Here is a 21,381-nt window from a genome sequence, read left to right as displayed (position 1 = left end):
CAGACAGTAAACAGCTGGTTTTATTCTGTTACTCTGTAAAAAAAGCACGAATGGCAAAATCTTATCCTTAATATTCTGGTCTATATGTACTAAAACTACTACTGATTTTAGCAGGTGTTTCCTTAAGTATTTTTGGTTAATTTTATGAATAAAAATAATATAAATGTTATGTCTAAGTCACATAATTATAATCCTAATATAATGTTTTAGAAACAGTAATTAGCTTTTATTTTGAATAACAGGAATTGCATCATTTTATATAATTATGTTTTAATATGTGCATATACCACGATATTGTAAAAAGATGGGACTTTTCCTCAAGGTTATCATACAATGAGAAGCTGTGGTCTATGCCTAGATGTTATCGTGATCTACTTGTTTAATTGTTATGTTGAACCCAATAGATTAGTAAATGTGATTCAATAGTCCGCACATTTTTATGAAATGGTCACAAAGACTAAGCGTGCCTAAATGGACATAGCACCTACAGCCCTGATGCACGCAGTGCACATTAGTTGTTTTGCACTCAACTATGAATCTGACCTATTAAAGTGCTTCTCTCCATGAACGGTAAGTTTGACCTCACTGATGTTTAAAAAAAATATTAAAGCTACAGATTTAAAACCGTTCTACAAATCGAGGGTGTTATGAGGTTTTCTGAAGGCAAGGTGCTGGTAATGTATAACTTATAGAACTGAAAAAAAAAAAACAATATACAAAAGTAAACTCACTTTGAAAATGTTTAGTAAATCTGAATGAAATGTGAATGAAATCGTATTAAACGTATTTTAAAGCGGATATTGTAGTCTACGATGTGTACTTGAATGCACCATGTGATTATCACCCGTGGCCATTAAACGCTGTGTAGAAGTGCATTGACTTAACAATGCAGCAGAACTGGTGGGAAAACACCTCTTGCTGATGGATTTGGTCTCAACACTACAAAATGTTTGAATGAAATATGGTTATAAACGTTCACAAAGCAGTGCAGGCGCACTGCTGTGGTTTGTATGCGGCCGTCTGGTTGTAAAGTTTCTTTAGCCTGTAGGTGGGGCTCTGACGCAGTGTTTCAAAGCGAAAGTCCCCTCTAGATGTGAGAGCAGGAAGGCAGGAGGGAGAGGATGCTGCAGCATGCTCTCTAAGAGACCCCAAACTCTGGACACAGAATATTTAACTGCTTAAGGGTGGTTACTGAATTTTCAAATGGTGCTTGGGGTTTTTTTCGGACACGTTGCAAACTATATGGTCAGTCCTTTTGCTTGCAGACCGAGCATCTTTGAAACCAACAATTCACTTAAAAAAGGTTGCCTACATAATGTGTAGTCAGTGTTGATAGATTCGTTTTAAATTGCTTTAATGTGCAGATAAGGCTATTCTATGGAAAATGCGTTATTCCTTCACCACCATGCAGCCCGTTTCGCTGAATACATGATTACATAATTAGGCTTTTAGAATATTAATTGCTTAAAATGCAAAAAGGTGGTGGGGGTGCATTCCCGAGGCATGTTAAATATCATCATTAGGAGGGGGGGAGCCGATTTGAATCCCTCACAACTATGCAGGGGTCGTAATTATGTTGCTGTGTGTGCCTAATCTCTGCCTTTAAATGATCCTGAGATTAGCTCTACAAATCCGATGAACTGATCATTTTACCCCTGTATTGTAAAAAAATCCTCTTTTGGCATTGCCAAAACCATTCATAACGGGATGAACGTATTACATAAACTGTCTTCTGGCATCACTGTAAAATTTACAAAGCTTAATACTACATTCAGCCCCTCTTTGGTTTAAAAGCTGAGAGACATAGCCGTAAATTGCATTATTTGCTTGTTTTTGTAAACATGCTGTCACTGAGATGACATTAATGTTGTCCTTAAGAACCTCCTGAGGGGTATTTATGCCTTACAGATATCCCTCTTGGATGCGGGCTGCATGTTTATAGCCTAAATGCGCATTGAGCCTCCAGCCAGGCTCCAGGAATTTAACATAAACTAAATCTCCCCCACCCACCCTTCAATTTGAGATGTTACTGCGGACGAGGCAGGGACGCAGGTGAAAACATCGTCGAAGCTCCATCCTCTCGAGCCAAAGCTAAAGCAACTCGGCTTGCCTTCCTCTCCACCTCTGTCCGTCCCTCCTTCCGTCCTCTCTTCCCTGTCGCTTTCGCACTCTGCTGCAGCAGCTTCAGTACCTCAGTAGTGCAGGAGCAACGCACTGAGACACATCTATACTACACGCACGCACCTTCACGCACACAGGCGCAGCCTCCTGCGGTATCCCATACGGCGCAGCGGCTTTTCCAACGGCATACCAAGTGCGTCCTCGAAGAGAAATGGGAGGTGCGGCTCCCGGGTCTCAGAGCGCTCAAAGTGGCTTGGTGTAAAGTCCTGCTGATCAGGGAATGCCGCTGGAAGTCTGCTGCTATTTCTTTTCCCAGTGCAGGAATCGCATTTTAACTGCTCCGCTGCCAGGGATTTAAAGCGATCAAGCCGCCTGATCAGGATATATCGTTATTCTGAACATTTCTCATTTTTGGGGGAGAGAGTGAGTAGAGTTGGAATTTGCTGTGGAGGTGGCCCTTCTCCGCAGTGTCGATGCGGTTGTGACTGATATCTGCATATATTACAGGTAAGGGAATTGTCTTTTTAAGGGGTTAGTTCCCACCATCGGGACAGTTTTTATTGCCCGTTTGATGCGTTTATAGCCACAGATGAGGTTGGACTTTCCACTGCACCAGCCAGGTGACAGGAGGCGTGTTGCACCTGTTCTAGCAGCGCTTTGCCCGCTGTGCTCAAGATATCGGACAGGCTTTATCCGGCTGCAGGATCAGTCACCTTATCCCACACAACAGAATGAGTTTTTAATTTTAAGGACTGAAGAAAACTAAATTACCTGCTAATCCGCTTGATTCGGGACCTTGGATTGACCGGGTCACCTATTTTTCGCGCTACCAGTGCCCTTCCTATGGGCCAGAGAGAACACCAACCCAAACTGTGCATCCTCCTCCCTTTTTAAATGATTAAATATTCGGTCATATAGTATCTAAAGGGATTTAAATAATGTGCAGGATTTGCTTTAAATATAGGGGAGTCCAGACTCCTTGACTTTAGAAGGAATCAGTCTAGACTTTGCTCTAAATTATTGAAATGGTCAAACTAACGCTCTATTTCCCATCGTTTTATCAGGGATACCAAGTATAATTCCCAGACAATTTTAGAGGGAAATGGCTTTTTGAATACTGCTGCAGTTTAATTTTAGTAATGCATTTTGATCCACGTTGGATGTTTTTTATGCAACCTAAGTCTAAATGTGAAGGAGAACTTTTCTGAATGTTCTTTAACAGTTTTCGCAATAAATATCCATAACGGAGCAACCTCTTTCTCTGTTTATAATGGATCCTCCTCTCAGAGCGGTTTAGATCGTTGGGCTATGTCTTCTTCTAAGCTTTTGAACTCATGTATCCTAGACTGGGCTTACCCTCATGTTATTTAACATTTTGTATGCTCACATGGTTAGATTTTTATTAATCTGCCAAAAAAATAAAATAAAAAATGTTGCCTATTGTGATGGGCAATTTGATAATTCATTTGGAATACATTGTCTTCTCACAACGAGTAATGTAGGAATCTTTTTCTCAATACATAAAGATAAAAAATGAAGAATTTTCTTTTGTTGCATTGTAAGGTCAACCATTTCCTTGCTCAGCTCAGCTCAGGGTCATTTCCATGCAACATTGTCATCTACATTTGAGTCCGGAGATTTGGTGTCCGAACTGATTTTGTTTTGACATGCTACATTGTAAACCTTGAATTAATTATGTCTTGGACTATTAATCTGGTTTGTTCATTTTTACTCAACTTTCCTTATCATTACAACTACCCCCCTTCCTCTCCTCCTTTGCTCCTAACTTTTATTTTCACCTCATGCACAGAAAGTAGGATCTCCTGCCTGTGCAAAATGCAGATCCCTATTACAGCTGTGGCTTTAAGCCCCTCTACTGGTTTCTCCAATCTCTCCTTGTATCTACTTGCAACTCAGACTATACATTAATTTAGTATTGCTCTTGCAATTCAAATTTTAAACTTTCCTATCATTTTTTAAAAGTTCAATTCTTGTCCAATTATTTACTTGGCTTTGGAATTGTCAATCAAAATACCTTACCTACTTAATTGAAATCACACTCAATACAGCATATAGATGAAAGGACAAGGCTGCATGTTGGAAATCCATAAGGGGCAGTGTGGTTCAGAGGCTTGTAAGGCAAATAGTTTGATCCCTTGTTCTAAGCCTAAATTGTGAGGAGAAATTGTACCGTTCTTGCTGATGTCTTGGTGGATTTTTACTCTTAAAGAATCTGCTTTCACAGCAGAATCGTACAGATTCTTTGAAAGAGCCATTATGAGGTTTTAGCCTGCTGGACAAGACTTGGCTATTAGGATTTAATTTGCAATATTTCAAATTGACAAGTTGTTGCTTTATTTGATAGCTTATTTTAACAAATCTTTGCATCTGCTTACCTTTTAGCTGTGTTTCATTTGCTGTTGCAGCAGTCCTGGAAGAAACATATTTAGTACCTAAACAGACTGATTATCCTATTTTATCATTGTTGTGTATCCTTGCCTTTTCAACTTCTGTGAAAGAAGTAAAAACCCTCTGCTCGGCTCATTTTCCCTTCCTCTTTGTGAGTGCTGTCAATCAAGGACTGGCATAGGAATTGGAACGGCAGACTTTATTGGCACATACACACCTCACATGGACATATCCGCCCCGGTTTGTCGGCCAATGTTACGGCTACAAGCGCTGCAGTGTGGACCTGCAGAGCAGGCCTTGTCAATATTATGACTTGCTAATGGATAAACTCTCACTCTAGTCTTGGTAGTGAAGACATTAACTGCGTTTTGGGGGCAGTACCCTTGTAAGAATAAGCACCACATAAAATCTTTGCAGGGTATTCATGTTAAGGGGAATCTAACTGAATATGAATGGGGAAAATCTCTGACAGGTTCTCCATAGTGATATAAATGCCCAGTAGCCATGTAGGCAAGATCCAGCGGAAGTGTGTTTGTGTGGCAGAGTGGGGGTGTGAATGATACATCTGTGAATGGCTGGTGAGGCCCCATATGAATACTTTGGTCACAGAGACGTATCGTCATGTCAGACTGAATGATGCGTCTGTGAATTAGACCTGAATGGAGTTCTCTGTTTGTTCTCATTCTCTCGCCCTCTGTTTCCCTCACTCACTCACTTGTACACACTTACACCCTCTGGGCTGTGACAGGACTACCAGACACAGGCCAGTGTCCAATTAGGCTCGCTCCTCTCTCACGCCACCCAACAGCACAGAGGAGATTGCAAATTGTATCTCTGCGTTCCCAACTGTTCTTCCCACTGTGTTTTGTCTAGCATATTTCATAGCAGTAAGAGACAATAAGGACAGGGATGTTAACCTGTAAGTGGTTTTTTTTTTTTTTTTTCTTTTTTAGCTTTTACTGTTGATTGTTACAGTGCTTTGTCTTATATCTCTTGGTTATACTTTTTCACATTTAGTGATTCTACAACCTAAAATCTGTTTGTCTATTTTGTTAGGAATTTACCAGAGAGAGCATCACAAATAGTGCATTGCTGAAGTGGAAAGAAATTATACATAAACTGTTGCGTACATTTGCATTTAGCACCCCTCAGAATCACCTTGTGCTGCAGTTCCAGCTACATATCTTTGGAGGTGCTATGTGTCTATTCCAGCTTTGTACATCTATACCAACACCATGCACCAGGCATGTATGGTTGTTGTCCTACTGGAAGGTTAACCTCCTGCCCAGTCTCAAGCCTTGTGCAGCCCCTAACTGTTTTTCTTCCAGATTGCCCTGTATTAGCTCCATTCATCATCCTTTTAGCTTAGACCTGCTAAAAAAAAGCTTCCCTACAGCCTGATGCTGCCACCGCCATGTGTCACAGTAGAGATGTTGTGCTATGTGGAATTTTCACGTTCTTTTACATGTTTGCTGTGTCACCTTCATAGTTTGTGCAGAACTAACCCGTGGTCAGTTCAGTAGTTTAGACCAGTGGAGTGCACCTCTCATATTATTGGTTTGATAGCCCTACCTGTGAGTTTAGGTAGACTAGGTGCACAGCCATGTCTAGGTTTGCAGTGGTGACATACTTTTAAGCCCTGTTTTAAATTTCTTCACAACTTTGTCCCTGAGCCGTCTGGAAGGTTCTTTGGTCTTCATTTTTCATTTATGTTCCCTAGCTTTCAGGCCTTCGCTCGGTACATATAATCTCATTATCACCTTGATCTTACTTTAAAAGATGCACAGATTGATAATGTTTTAGTTGATACTTAAAAGAGATTGTATCTCTGAATCTTGGTTAGGTATTTTGAACTAAATAAAAAAAATATGCCAGTGAATTTTATGCTGTATTAAAAGGAATAACAGCTTACATGTATGTAATTAAGCCTTTTGTTACGCACCACAGAGCTTCATATTGATGTTTGCCCCAGCAATGACAGCAGAGATCCGCACTGAGGATCTCCAAACAAAAAGCTTTGTGAATGCTGTGAGAAGAAATCAATACTAGACAGGATCTGTTTAATGAGAACATTTGCTCCTGTCGGAACAGTTAAGTCCGCATATGCTTCAAAACTACAAAGATTTGTCTATATGTATATGTTTTTACTGTTAAGAACGTCTCTTGAGTGCAGAGTCCTATTAAGATGTCACTTGCTTTTTTAAGTGGTTTAACACATGCACATGCTACTATCACAGCTGCACCACTTTTCTTTCCTCCCTCTAGGATTCTCTGTTGCTATTATTTCATCTCATTACTCAGTCCTTCTCTTGCACAGTTGCTGCCTCTAGCTTTCTCCTTCCATATCTTTCTTCCTCAGTCTAAGCTGCAAGATCATAACTTTATCTGTGTGTGTTTGTCTATAGTGGCAGGCAAAAGAGCAAAAAACAACAAAAACAGACTGCTGTGACATTGGAATGACCTATGAGGAAGGGTATAAACATAGAAAAGGATGTAGACGGGAGGCAGAACGATGTGGAAACGCACCAGCCTATCAGTGGGTTTGCCAGACTGCTCCTTTAGATAAGACCATATTAGGGGTTTCTCCCAGGTTCCTATGATTCATATGGAGCTGTGACTGATGTTTAAACAGCTCTTTGATGCAGCTTCAGTTGACGCGCTGTGGCATATTGGTTCTTATGCTTGTGTGCACCAAGTCAAGCATGACAAGCAGTAAATTAGTTTTGTTTCAGATGCATGAAATGATGAGTAAATTGCCGACAATCTTAGGGTGTTTTTTGCACTACGTTCACTCTCATTTGCTCCTTCAGTGATGCCCTAAGCCCATGCAAGGATTAGGTTCCTAATTCTAATTTCATCCTGGTCCTTGCCAAGAAATGTAGAGATGTATTCTGTAACACATGCACACATACTTGCATGCTCCATTAGTCCAGATCAGAAAGAAACTCTCGGATCTCAATATTATCTTGTTACTCAATTGAACTGTTTTTTTTTCCCCTTCTGATTTGCACAAATCACTGCATGGAGTAATTCTTCAGATTTATTTTTAAAACCAGTAAACGGTGCCTTGCGAACATTTGTATACCGTTTTAAACTTTTCCACAATTGGTTAGGCTACAATCACAAATTTAAATATATTTTATTATGATTTTAGGTGGATGACCAACACCAAGGAGTACATAATACTAACATGGAAAAAAGATAATAAGTTATTTTCCATTCTTTTACCACAAAAATATGAAAGTTTTGACATTCAAATGTGTTTAGCTTTCCTTTACTGTGATCTATGAAAATTCGTTTGCAACCACTTGCCCATAGAAGTAATCTAATCAGTACTGTATAATTTGCTCTGTATAGGCCTCAGAAAGTTGCTAGTAAATTTTGGGGAACAAACCACAGACATGGCGACCAAGGAACACACCAGACGGATCAGCTTGTGGAGAGGTTTAGAGCAGGGTTAGGTTATGAAGCAATATTCAAAAATTTGCTCATAGAACACTATTTAAATTGTCATCTAAAAATGCAAAGAGTATGTTACAAAGAAAGAGCTCACAAATGGCTGTCAACCTAAACTGACAAACTCTTAAAGGAGGGCGTTAGTCACTGAAGCCGCCAACAGGCGATTGCACCTCTGGATAGAAGGAGCAGAAATCCACGGCTCAGGTGGGAAGATCTGTTTGACAGGACAGCTCTTAGTTGTGCACAGTGCAAACGTGGCCCTGATGGGAGATTGGCAAGAACTTGGCCTTTAAAAGCCAATTCAAGGAAAGATAGCGATTAAATATTGTTTTAAATCTGCTGCCATATAGTATACAGGACAAATGTATAGAATAAGGCACTTTGGTCATGAGAAACCAAGACAGACATTTAGCTTAAATCTTACTAAATGCATGGGTTGGCATGGCTCATGTAAAGTCCAGACCTAAATCCAATTGTGACTAGACTCGAACGTTGCTGATTGGGGTTGTGGTATTATACACAGAAGTGAGGAAAATGTTAGTCTTTAGATAAAGAAGAGACATGGTGGTATATGGCTTGGTGGTATATTGCACACAATTCCTATAGTATACATATGGTTTTTACATGTGACAATATTTAAGAGTTATGAATAAGTTTGCAAGGCACCTTATTCTTAAACCTGAAGGATTGTTTGTACGTCAGCATTTTCATGTTCATTTGATAACCTACAAGTTAACCTTTTTGAGCAATAAAGCATGAAACCTTTTCATCACTCTTCCAAAGGCTGTTTGTGGTGTGTTGGCTCCTAAAAGTTACCCTCATCATAGGCCTCAACTCTCCTTGAACTTTATGACTTTGCTGAAGCTGTGGATTGACCTTAATAAGTGGTGCTCTTTAGAAACATTGAACTTGTTTCAACTTGAAAAGAGAATCGATGCTCTCGATGTTTGGTGCTGAAAGAGGTCGGGGACCTTCTTTTTAGTTGTGAGCTCTCAAAGCATCGTTTCAAAGTAGGAATGTTATAAAACCACAACTAGTGTACCTTCAGTTTTGTGTTAAACACACAGAGGAGCTTTTATCAAAAACAGAATGTAACCAACAAAAACATAGCCATGAATGGGATGGCAGTTGTTACAATTTATTTATTGAGATGTAATATTGCTGTCATTGACTGTGCTTGCAGAATCCTCTAGGGATGGAGTGCTACAATCAAGTATAACGATATCATTACAATATTTTATTTACAGAGGTAATTTACTCTCCTAGCAGGAGGGATCCTGCAGGTTTCCTTCGAGACTTTAATATTAATATGCCTTTCTATTTTTGTAGCATCCACATGCTGTTGCACTCGTTCTTTTACCTTGCTCTGTCAGTGAACATCATTATGCAGTGTTACCACAGTTATTGTAGAACAGCAGGTTTAAGGGGAACCCCTACTGCTTTTTAGCCAGAAGGTAGTTGGATTGAGCGAGGCTCAACCTAATGTAATTCCCTCTTTACGATCACTCCACCTCTTCCTGTATCCTCCCTCCCCTAAGGATACATCGATGTCTCACGGCATAACGTTGGGAATGTTACAGACAGAACTAGTGACGCTTACACAGGGTTTTGTATTTTTACTCATTCTGTGTGTGACTCCATTTTGCCATTCTTGAGTATATTTGATCTGTTTATAGGATTTGGGATGGCTTATGTCTGTGCAAAGGCATCGATTGACTTACAGCCGAACTCTCACCAGCCAGTTGCAGACAATTTTTTTGCTCACTTGTTATAAAATCTTGCATTTCTTTATTTAGCTAAGTCTTGAACTTCTAGCAGTTCAGTGATTGCTGGAATGGCAGTTTGTTTAAAATCAACAGCAACAGCGTTTAAATATATAAATTTGTACATTTATACCATATAAAGTAGAACACCATTCTAGTCAGTCATTAATTAAATTATCAATATTGTGATTCAAGTGAGTTTTTAAATGATTAGAGCTGCAAAATTCTGGGAATTTTCTAAATTTCTATGAGAATAAACAGGAATAATCCTAGATTTTAAGATACTGAAGGCTGGCCCTAAACACGGATTTTAAATACAGCTGAAGAAAGCATATACTGCCATATTAGTGACTAAAAAGGCTAGTTTTGGTGCAATGCACTTGAGTATAACTATGCCATGGGTGTTGGACTCCATACCTCAAGGGTTTAGTGTCAAGCCACTTTTAGATGTCTCCTCTTCCACAGTTTTATAGTTATGTCCTAAGTAGGACTCTGTAGACTTAATTGCTTGCTGAAGACGAAAATAAGCCATTTGTTTCAGGTGTGTTGAACTAGGGACACATCTAAAAGTTGCAGGACACTAGCCCTTGAAGACTGGAATTTGACACCCCTGATTTATGTAGTTTGTCAATCACTTGTAACATGCTTACTGAAGGGGTGTTGAAGCTAGGCCAACTACATGCACTGTGTATTCCTTTATCACATCCACAAATGGTTTCTACAACCATGATATTCAGCATGTTTCAGTATAGCAGATGTGAGGGCTGATCTGAAATCAAAAATCCTAAAATGAAAAGTATTTGTGTAGACATTCCTACAGAAAACCAGTAAAAAACAAAACCTGCTATACTTATTGAGATAAAAGCTGGCAAACATTTTGGCTTCATTGAGTTTGAATGAAACAACATGCAATGCAAGTAGGAACCCAGATACCAAGCTATGGTTAATAAAACATATTGAAGATGACTGCAACATATTAAAAAAAAATATTTTTTTCTTTATGTTGAACTTTGTCCCTTTATTTTCATATAACATAATGTTGAACATTTTCTCTATAATTTTCAGTTATATTGCATTTTGTAGCTATTCTACAAAGGATAAAGAATAGAGTATGAAAAATTGTTTTGGATAGAAGAGCTCTAATTTACCTTTTTCCCATTGGCTCACCAGAAATTCATGTTTTCTGAGCTTAGAAACAGATGTGAAGAATGCTCAAGGGTTTTATTCCTCTGTTCAACCAGCTTCTCTTCTTGTCCCTTTTTCTGCATTGTCATAACGGTTGTTCCAGCTAAGCTTTGACTGTGCTGTTGTGGGCCCGCCAGGCAGATGTTGCAGCCAAATATGCAGGACCATGCGTTAGTATGTGTTTAAAAAGGTTTCTCCATCTTTCTTTAAGTATAAAAATGGCTGTGACTTGCCATGGAGAGTGAACAGCAAGATAGAAAAGGGGAGAGGAGTGTGGTGAAATGCTGCATAACAATTTTGCATCCTCTTGCTTGCTGCTTTAAATGACTGTTTGCTTGTCTGATGTATTTATGCCACAGGCTTACAGATGGAGTAAAAAGGAGAAGCATTCAGGGGAATATGTAGGTTACCTTGCTGTGAAAAGTCATGTAATGAAGTGTAAACTTGTCTGAACTTGGCTTACCATATCTCAGTTGGTGACCTGCTTCTCACATTTAACTCAGAAGAAGAAATATGTGCATGTAAATTGAGTTAACAGTTATGTTGTTGTCAGGTACATTTATTATTTTTATTTATTTATGTCATTGCTGCCTTTTCTTCACATTATTATAAAAAATAGACTATTACCTTGCAGTTATTTAGTCCCTGAACTTTACAAATTTATGCCATCTTTCTTTGCACCATTTTGTTTTTTGCTGATCTGCCAACATCTGTGTGATTCAAAGTTTAGATATGTTATAAGAATTAAAAATTAAATATGCTGTTATGCCGATAGAAGGAAAACTTAAAGGCTACTATGTACCAATGTCACCTAATTTACATGTGCTTATAGATTTTTCTTTATTAAATTTGTTTTCACCTACCAGTCAACCAGTCGTCTTAGATATTATCTAAAGAAGCAAATTCTGCTTCAATCAACAGTACTTGAGTCGGTCCTTGGCACATTTTGGAAAGTGAGCTGATGTGCTACTAAAACAGAACATATTTAGACAGGAAGTGTTCTATAGCAGAGCCTTTCAAAAGTATTCATACATTCTAAACCTTTTCACATTTTTCACAGCTACATGCTTCAGTGTATTCCATTGGGATCTTATACACACATTAGTGCATAATTTTGAAGTTGATGGTTTATGGTATATACAAATTTGAATACTTTAATGTGCTAGTCACTCTCCACTTAGTGAAACCAAGTGACTTCAGAAGTTTGCTCTATTGGGTTCCAAAGTGAACTGTCGATTTATTATATTGGATTCTGGGATCAGAGTAATGGAGGGTCAATACAAATGCCATATGTTTCTGATTGTTACTTATAACATTTGTAATATTTGAAATTTTTTGAAAACCATGGATTCATTTTACTACTCATGTGTTGATCCATCACATGACATCCAGAGAGAAAAAGTTAAAATTGTTGTTGTGACATGATTGAGTACTGTGGCAAGGCATTGTAAAAGCTGAAATTGAATGGTCTTAACTACTTTTTATATTCGTTCGTTCGTTCGTCGTCTTCCGCTTATCCAGGACCGGGTCGCGGGGGCAGCAGACTCAGCAGAGACGCCCAGACGTCCCTCTCTACAGACACCTCCTCCAGGGGGAGCCCAAGACGTTCCCAGGCCAGCCGAGAGACATAGTCCCTCCAGCGTGTCCTGGGCCGTCCCCTGGGCCTCCTCCCGGTGGGACGTGCCTGGAACACCTCCCGAGGAAGGCGTCCAGGAGGCATCCGGTATAGATGCCCGAGCCACCTCAACTGGCTCCTCTCGATGTGGAGGAGCAGCGGCTCTACTCCGAGCTCCTCCCGGATGGTCGAGCTCCTCACCCTATCTCTAAGGGAGTGCCCGGCCACCTATGGAGGAAGCTCATTTCAGCCGCTTGTATCCGTGATCTCGTTCTTTCGGTCATGACCCAAAGTTCATGGCCATAGGTGAGGGTAGGAACGTAGACCGACCAGTAAATTGAGAGCTTTGCTTTTCGGCTCAGCTCTCTCTTCACCACAATGGACCGGCACAGCGCCCCCATTACTGTGGCAGCTGCACCGATCCGTCTGTCGATCTCCCGCTCCATTCTTCCCTCACTCGTATATTTATATTTTTATATTCTTTACCTTATTTACCTTTTTACCGGTTTATTAAAAAAATACATGACACTTAAATCAGCAGATTTTTTTTTATGAAGAGTGCACTTGTATTTGCAAACTAAAATCTCAACAAAATTAACCAAATTTTCTTTGTAACCACAAGTGTCAATGTTTCACATTTGACTGAATAATTTCTTTCGAAATTACAATTATAATGACATGCATTTTTAAATGGATTTTTATCATTGCACATATTTGCAGATGAAAAATGCATTGTTTTCAAGCTCCGACTAAACATAGAGTTGAACTACAGCAGGAGAGGTGAAAAATATTTTCAGACCCTTATTTAAAATTTCCAAGGTTTTAATTTAATTCACATTAATGGGAGTAATTATACTGCATAAATTATTCCAATGCTGTGAATTGACTACTTAAACATTAACAATGTAAACACTTTAATATCTAGCTCAGTGTGCTGCTTTCCATAATTACAGGGAATATTTTAAAATTACAGGCAGTTATTACCAATAATGACTTTATGACAACATTGGTTTTAGTGTTTGGATGTGTATGTCAAAAATGGCGCACAAAAATGTATTCACATGTGTGCACAATTACATTTGTAGAAATAATTTTAGGACATGGGGACATATGTAGTTTGTAGAGCAGCTTAAATATCAAGCCATTTAATCATAGTCAATTCTTATAAATTTCTCATTTTCACTTTGACCTTTTATGGAAATTACAGATCCACTTTGCCACTTCTGCTCGTTTATCAAGTCTGGGTTGAAGCAGTCGTATTGCACAATTCACTGAGTGTGTTTAAAACTGGAATATCTCAGCAGCTGTAAGGGCACATTTGACACATCTTGTCAAACTGCTCATTTTTCAGTTTTCTGAGATCGTTATAGTCGGGGCTGCAAGTCTCTGCAGGTGTAGACATTCTGTCTTCAATGGTGTGTCCCACATTTTCCATCCATCCCAAATGGCCTAGAATGAGGTAACGTGTCTTGGATAGGCATCTGATCAGGAAGACAAACTATGACATGATTTTTTTCCCCCAAGTATGTAGTTGGAACACGGCTGTAAGTCGCTTTCTGACAGTGAAAACCAAAAAGTCAAGATCAAAACTGCATCAGAGGTGCACATACAGTAAATGTATTAGTTTCCTTCCTGGACTTCAGTTGGTGCTTTTATTACATTAGATACAAATAACCATCAGTCATCGTTGCTGATCATTCACTGTAAATACTTAGATTCTGCATGTCACAGTATTGTATTTTTTAATGATACTGAAAATTAAAAAACTTAGACTGTTATTTTTGTTCATCATAAATGTCTATGAAAAATACTGCTAATCTGTTTTCAGAAAAACATAAGATTCTCTAAATCTCATTAGTGATTGTGCAAAAAAAAAAAAATGTATTGTGGTATTTTTATTTAATTTGCAGTAGTTTATCTGCAGCTGTGGTAGCCAAGAGTCACTGCAAAATTACATTTTGGTTGTTTTAAGCAATCACTCTTTATTTAATTTCTACAATCTATTAAACTTTTTCCAGTAACTTTGCATATCTCATTCCAAATTCCAAATATATATTTTATAGTGTCATTTTATGTTTTTATGTGAAATTCTGGTAGTAATTTGCCTATTAATTTTACAGTTTTCAAATTATATTGTACTGTTTGGTAGTTTTCTAAGCTTTGATATTGTAATCCTGGCTTACTGGTTTGTATTTCCCCTATTACATTTTTTCTTGCTGTAGTGGAACAATAGGAGCTTAAGAGAGGTTGAACTAGAAGACCCAGGAGAAAAAAAATATATTAATAATACAACAAGCAGCGATTCTTGTTCCAGCTGTGCATCATAAACCAGAACTGGCATCTTAAGGACATGTCTTCTAAGGATTATAAGGGAGAGCTGTAATCCACGTGCTTTGAGTAAACCAAATCATCCACTGCTCTGATGAGGCTCACAGATGTGCATTGTGATCTACTTTAGTGTAGATTTGTGTGTGTGCAAGTGTGTTAACCTTGGTGTTTTATAGAAGGGTGTACAAAACAGAAAACAATTACTTAAAAAACAAAACATTTCTTATTCCTTGCCCTTATGTAGTTTATCACCTATTTCTGGTTTTGTTTTAGATGATTGGCATCCAAGTCAGTGTAAACCTGTAAGGTGAATTAAAAACTAGTGTAGAAACAGATTTAGAGACAAATTAAAGCAGTCATTTATCGTTTTTATTGTAATCACCACAAAGCCCTCAGAATTATCAAGCTTCCCTGTTAAGAAGTTAATCTCAGAGGTCAAGTCTGATTTAGCTCTGTTTTAAAAAGCAGAAGAAGAAAGAAAAAGCGGAAATTTCCTGCTGTTACCGAATGATTTAGAATGAAGATAAACTAAAATCTGTGTAGATGTTAGAAACTGTCAAGGTGAGATATTTGAGCCTAAGCAAGTCTGATTTGACTTTGTCAGAAAACCTAAATACTGGAATGATCAGTACATTATTATGGGTGCTGACAAGAGTTATTTAGCAAAGCCAGTGTTAAATTCATTCACTTGAGTAGCAGAGGGTGGGGGGTTCGGGGGATTAAGAAGATGTTTATATGGTATGTAAGATATTTATGTAGATGTTACATAACAGCTTCTGTGGTGTTTCATAGCTGTCTTGGTTCTGCCACTGTTACATTCTCTTTTTGTTTTACTGTTTTTCTTTGCCCAATGCTGATTTATTCAAATAATGCAGTAAAAGTTGTATTCTTGTCCCTTAAGGCACAAGCAGTCCCTAACTTGTCTGAACCTGGTCCACAACTCCTCCGCACCTTCTCCCTGAAGCTCTGTCATTATTTCTACATGTTGATACTTTTTGCTGAAGGTAATCTGGCATGTTTAGATAGAAAATTGAACTGTGTTCCCTGAATTTGATTTGCATGGCCCATTTTTATGGTCTTACACAGGCTTTATCACAGAAAAGGGAGAAGAGGTAAAGTCACTGCTGCTTCTTTCTCTCTGACTTGGAAGATGAATTTTCACTGCTGCATACCCAACTTGTAAATTTTCTACTCCAACTCATTTTAATGATCAGCTTTTTTTTTAGACACATTTGTGTAAGCTGTGATGTTCCATTTGCTTGCTGGCAGTGTAGGCTTTAAATACAAATGCAAACAAGCCATGCTGTTCTGTTTTTGTTTAGTTGTCTGTTGGCTTAATTTCATAGTTAAATAGGAAAATTGTATTACTTTAAACCATGTCCTTTTACATTTTTGTCCTCATGACTACCCCCAAAAACTGAAGGTGCTAAAATGTAATTAAAGAAACCACAAATTAAAATGTAGCTATGAATGTTTTGTTTTAAACTTCTTTTAACTTTCATGTCCTTGGGCTGTTGTGCTTATAGGCATTGCTTTGGTGGATTATAATGCTAACTCCTAGAATACAATGCTAATAGGCATTTTTGTTTTTGGTGGTGATTTGTATGTGTGGTGCATGTTTCAAATACGTTCTGCTTTTGTTTTTAGTGTAAGTACCTTTTAATCTCTGCATTTAGTCACATCTAATTTCTTTGATTCTGAAGTCATCTCCCTCACTCCATTAACATTACTTCCACTACATAAACGTTTAATTTTGATTGGAGGCTTGATTCCTGATTTACTACGACTTTCAGTGTCAATGGATTGTTTGGATGATGCTGAATAGAAAAGGTGAACAGGTAGAGAACAGCACAAATGTACTGATTTGGCTGGGTTTTAATGATGCCATCTTTTCTAAAGGTCAAGTTCTTTCAAAGCTCAGTTAGATTCGACTAAAGATTAATTTAAACTTTAGAGTAGACATCTGGATCCCTAAGTGTAGGTTTTTTGATTACATTTGTGGTTGTAAGTTGATACAGAAGGATAATATTGTTGAATGATAGATGAATATGTATTTAACATGGTTAGCATGTTTTATACACACATACTGGTAGCCAAAAATCATTTTCTTTCCATGTTTAATCACATTTATACATCCACCAATCAGATTTTTGGCAGATTTCGGAAACAAGTTTTAGCTGGTTCATATGACTCTTTAAACACTGTAATTACCAGCATTTTAAATATTTCTTACTGACATTCCTGCTTTGAGAGACTATTAGTTATTCGTGTGAGAAGTAGAGGTGACACATCACCATGTTTCAGAGAGAGAGCATTCGCTGTAAAAGAGTTAAACTACTTATAAAAGACAAAATGATTTGTAGGTTTAGCCTCTTATAATACACATTAATATGTTTAGCTTTGTTGGTTTTATGGAACACTACATCAGTAAGGTGGATGCTTTAGAGCATTTACTTGCAACTGGTGAGACGGGAACAAAAAGTGGTTCCCAGACCTGTTTTCAATGGGTGGCAGGACTTTGCCTGGGCTTAAAAAAAACATAATTAATTCATTAATTAATAAAGTTAAGTAAAGAAACCAAACAACAATAACAAAACAAAATTAATTGAAGGCAAAAAACCCTTTAATGTTAGTTGACACCCACCATTTGACACCATAGCATTTTGAAGCTTTTACATCATACTATGAATCTTTGTCATAACCCAGTCATTCCTGGACAATCATATATGGTTACCAGATGTTTATTAATTTCACTCTATAACTGGTTCTCTGTAGTTGTGTTTTCTGTGTTGAATCCAAGAGTCCTCCCCATTTAGGTAGTACAAGTCTAACCCAATCAGAGTGAGAAGCTAATGGCAGCCCTTCAGCACTCTTAATGACTGGAGATCTAGATCTACACTGATAACGCACTACCAATCACAAGCCACATCAGCACCTACCGCAGCCTGAGCCAAGAATGTGTGAGTGTGGAGGCATCAGCATGTTTTCTGTTTTGAGTTAACTGGTTGTGAAACAAAAAAACTGTAGGGGAATTCAGTCATTCTGCACCTGAAGTCGCAATCTTCTGGCAATTATATTGAGACATCTGTGTTAGGAAAACGAACTGTATCTGAACTCTGTACTACAAAGGAGGTTTTGTAATTCCCAGATGTAAGAGCAAAAATGGTAAGCAGGAGCAGAGAAAATGAAAGACACTGAACCAAGAGAGAAGACAGATGTCAGCTGTTTCACCCTTGACCAAAAGGGGCTACTTGGTTGAACATTTCCCTGGACCTCTTCTTTGAAATGTTCACTATTCAGGGAGAGCAAAAGGGGGAGACATGTGACAAGATGAATGAAAAATTTATTTGTGACAAAAACTGTTATTTGACACACTTGAAGTTGAGCAAAGAATTATTTCCTTCCCCGCAGATTTAAAACTTGTTTCTAATAGAAAATTAGACACTAATCTCTTAACAAATAAACAAAAAACAAGGAACAAAGAATATCCGTTACATTTTTATAAAAAATGGCTTGAAAAATTCTTAATTTCCTTCCCATAATCAGTGGAAAATACTTTATATTGGCCTTACAGTAATCAAAGCATTCATATGATTGCTGACCGGCTTTTTGGATGTTTCCATTTGTATGCTGACAATTTATCTTGAGGTTGGAAGACCTCCTTGCCTTCACCTTAATCTTGAGCTCCCTCCAGAGATTCTCCATTGGATTCAAGTCTGGACTATGACTAGGCTACTCCAAATATTAATAATACCTTCAGTTTGAAGAAAAAATATAAAAATCCAAATCAGCTGGGGGTATAAATAATTTTGTGCTAAACTGTACACTGCATCAGCAAAATTAACCTATTTTTAATCAAAACCCACAGTTACTTTGACTACGCAGTTGAGCTTATCAGGCAATGATTAGGACTGTGACACAAGCCGATGTCTGATATTCATTAATTGTTCTTTTTTTTCTTTCCTAAACATTGCCACTGGTATTTAGAGGGAAATAAACAACAAAACTGAGGATCATGATAATAAATCAAAGCTTTTTCCAAAATGTTTTGTTTTATCTTGAGGGAAATTTAAAAACCTGCTTCCACAATGGTTTTGGAGGCTTCATAAGGTAAACAATGATTCTGATAAATAAGATAGATGAGAGTGCTAAGAGCTATATAAACTAATAAAAGGATCTTAAAATCAATAATAAAGGCATCGGGTTGCCTGTGGATACTTGGTTTCTCCTTCTGGATTTTGGTAGCTAATATGAAGCTGAATTTTAGAATAATTCTAACTTGGGCACTATTTTGTTTTGCATGCCAGAAAAGAGGTCAGTACTGTACAATTGTCCAATCTGCAAGTAATAAAAGCATAGATTATATTTTCTTTGTGGGCTTGAGAGAGATATAGTCTTACTGAAATGTTTTTTAGTTAAGGTTTGAGTCAAACTAACTGAGTTAATTCCCAGAGCTCGCGGCGTTACTTAAAGCTTTCCTCTCTGAACTTCAGGACCAATTTATCGTTGCCATAGCAAACTAAACAAGGTTGCCTTGGAAATTAATCTGCTTATAGAGAGGTAAAAATACTGACCAATCTTTCAGTTTGAACGCTTGTATTAACCATAGGCTACATATAAAAAGAAGTCTTTTAAGATATACAGTTTATTTTTTACTGCTCCTTAATGTTCTCCAGTGAACGGATAAGTCTGTTTGTTGTAAACTGTGAGTAATCTCTCATATGATTTCCCTTGGAAATTACTGTTTTAAAAATCAAATATTTATTTGAATTATTCATAAATTGTCCATTTCAGGCATCTTGATACTTGTAAACACTTTTGATTGCTACATGTGTAGTCATGATGTTCATCTCTCAGTCTGTGATCTTGCATTTAGTTGATATGTACCCAGTTGACAGTACAATCTGAAGGCTTTCACTGTAATATCAACAGCTCTGTGGTGGATTAGGCCTCCTAACCCTGATCTTGACAGGGTATCTTGTGACAGTAATCCATGCTGCTAATCCATGTCTTGATGTAAACACCAAGGACAACCTGCCTTCTATCCTCTGTGTCCTCGTTTTTTTCCTCCCGCTGCTGCCTTTCTGAGAGTTGTGGGCATGCCATCTGTTTATTGTATCAGCAGGGGTCAGTTTACTGTGGTGCTCATGTTGGACCTACTCTCTCCCTAATAATTACTTAAACTGTTGTCTTTTAAATGAAAGGGCTGCCCACTTATTATCATACATAGTAATTACATCTGGCTATGATTGATAACATTGTTGTCACTGCACACAACAGTAATGGCATAAATTATTTTGTATAAATGAAAACAGCTGTTCGGTTCTACTGAAAAAGTTGTCCTAAAGGACAAGTGTGCTGTAAATTAACTGCATCCTCAAAATAACACATTCACATTTGTGTTTTCATTCTATGAAAAGGAAATTGTTGTATGTATTTAAATTTTGAGAAGTATTTAAGATTTTCTTATTTATTTTTAATTATATAAATATAAAAGATCTGTGTGCATTTCAGACAGAAATGTAGTGATGGAGTGTGTTGTGCTGTGTAGTGTCATGTTTGTGGAATAGGAGGAATGTGTACAAACATGCATTTCTATGGATGTTAGAGGGTGTTCAGGGACTTTGTTTTCCTCCAGTCCTGGTGGGTTGTTACTGTGCATAGCAGGGCTTACTCCTCTGATCAGTGCCAAAGCTCAGCAGGCTGGCGGGCTTGGTTAAATTTTGGTGGGAAAGGGAAGGAGGTTGGGGGTCCACTGCAATCCCTGCTTCTCCTGATCTGAGTCACACATCTCTGTCTTCAGTAGTTCTTTCTTGCCTCTCTTTTATTATAGTCTCTTTTCCTTCCCTTTTTTTTTACTGAGTCTTAGTATGTTTTTTGGTTCTATTGTAATTCATCAAGTTTCTTCTACTACAACAACCAAAGCCATCTTGCAGATTTGTATTCTAGTATTTAAAAAAAGCTATTATTATTGATAAATGTTTAGATGACAAAAAACTTTACAGTAAGATCAAAATTAACAATTTTATTAAAGTTAAACTTAAAAAAGATTTAAGAATTGCCAATTTATTTTCTGTAGTACATTAGTTCTGTTTTTCACTATGAAAGTTTGTCTTGAGAATGCAATCTTTTTTCTTGGTGAGATTGATTCTATAAATAAAGGTAAAATTAAATAGTGGAATATCAACAAGATTGGCAAGCGTTGCACGTTCTTGACAGTGATAGTAGTAATTCAAGCACATAAATATAGGATGGTAACAAGAGACATTTTATACAAAAGGTAATATTTTTATTGTTGGGAATATTTATAAGGAATCCAACAGCTATGAAGTAAAGACATATGTAACTGCCTAATTTCTGTCTCGCGAGCATCACTCCTAGAGTACCTAGGATCAGTTTTAAAGATTACAGTGGCAATGAGACGTTGCTTGCAATATTTTAGCCAGTTTTATAAGAAACACTACAAAAACAAACTCTGTTTTCCAGAGAAAGAAGATGAAA

The 21,381-nt window shown here is 37.7% G+C and overlaps 1 protein-coding gene across 2 annotated transcripts in view; it reads left to right on the top strand.

Annotated features, from left to right (window-relative positions):
- Nucleotides 1-21,381, top strand: part of plxna4 (plexin A4) — a 333,778-nt gene that overhangs the window by 886 nt on the left and 311,511 nt on the right. The window contains exon 1 of one of the 2 annotated variants that reach the window (XM_047389856.1): nucleotides 2,121-2,628. The exons of the other annotated variant lie outside the window; for it this stretch is intronic. The gene's annotated coding sequence lies outside the window, so the exon portion shown is untranslated. Of the gene's footprint in view, nucleotides 1-2,120; nucleotides 2,629-21,381 lie in introns of those variants that run through there. 2 annotated transcript variants of the gene reach the window in all.

This window comes from Girardinichthys multiradiatus, chromosome 17 (assembly GCF_021462225.1).
Source record: "Girardinichthys multiradiatus isolate DD_20200921_A chromosome 17, DD_fGirMul_XY1, whole genome shotgun sequence".
NCBI lineage: Eukaryota > Metazoa > Chordata > Actinopteri > Cyprinodontiformes > Goodeidae > Girardinichthys > Girardinichthys multiradiatus.
Note: the sequence above shows the minus strand (reverse complement) of the source record. Positions and strands in the feature narration are given on the sequence as shown.